Source organism: Capricornis sumatraensis, chromosome 15 (genome assembly GCF_032405125.1).
Source record: "Capricornis sumatraensis isolate serow.1 chromosome 15, serow.2, whole genome shotgun sequence".
NCBI lineage: Eukaryota > Metazoa > Chordata > Mammalia > Artiodactyla > Bovidae > Capricornis > Capricornis sumatraensis.
This window is the reverse complement of record NC_091083.1, coordinates 55,974,644-55,975,858: the sequence shown is the minus strand read 5'-3', so window position 1 is coordinate 55,975,858 and position 1,215 is coordinate 55,974,644.

Here is a 1,215-nt window from a genome sequence, read left to right as displayed (position 1 = left end):
AGCGAGCAGGGGCTACTCTCAAGCAGTGCATGAGCTTCTCATTGCAGTGGCTCCTCTGGTTTCAGAACACAGGCTCTAGAGCAAGGGGACTTCAGTAGTTGTGGCCCTCGAGCTCAGTCACTGTGGCTCACGGGCCCTAGAGCACAGCTCAATAGTCGTGGTGAACAGTCTTAGCTGGCCCTCGGCATGTGGAATCTTCCTGGACCAGGGATGGAACCTGCATCCCCTGCTCTGGCAGACAGACTCCCAACCACTGTACCAGCAGGGAAGTCCTGCATCCTCATAACGTGTGGATCTGCCACAATCTAATCTACTTTCTATTATTGAACACTGACTTTTTTCCCCCAAATATTTCCTTTTATTAACAAATTGTATGGATCATTATGTTAAATACATTTGTATATGTGTACTTTTAAATGTTTTGGTACAAATTGCCCTCCATGAGACACTTTCATCTTTGAATTTCCCAAAGTGTCTAAAGAGAGCCTTGCACATGGTGGACATAATAAATTGGGGTGAATAAATGCATGGAATATAGAAAAATCTTTGCCTCTCTCTCTAATTTTTCTTCTTCTCTTTTGAGACCTCAGTGGAAGATCTGTTGATTCTTTGGGCACCGTGGGAAGGGCCCAGGTTAGAGGCAGGGCCTGTGCAAAGTAACTGCCTCAATTCTCTTAGCACTTTGGAGGCTGGGGAAGTGGGTCCTGAGAGGGAGCATCTGGTTCTGAGCCAGCCTGTGGCTGAGCAGCAGAGCAAGTGTCAGAGAGGGCCCTGAGGCTATTGACTCCTAGCTCAGCCCTCCTTCCCCCTTCATACTCCCTTGGGTAGCCCTTTACCTCTTCCCAAACCTGTAGATTCTTCATAAATCATATTTATATCAAGTAACTTATGTCAGGTGGCAAAAAAAAAGTGAAACGCTGTACATACAAGTTACTCACTATAAATCATCGAGCACATGAGTGACCCTGAACACCTTTTTCCCATTTATTATTAGCACTTGACCTCAAGTGCAGAAAAAGGAGGACAAAATTTGGAGTCCAGAACTTTAGGTTTCAGTCTGGCCTCCATTCTCTCCCCTGTAACATAGCAATTGTACTAAAATCTGCTTCCTAGGATCCAGGTAAGGATCAGGGAGATGGTGGATATAAAAGCAAATGTTGTGATAATTGTACAGTATTTAACAATGTTAGGGCTTCCCTGATAGCTCAGTTGGTA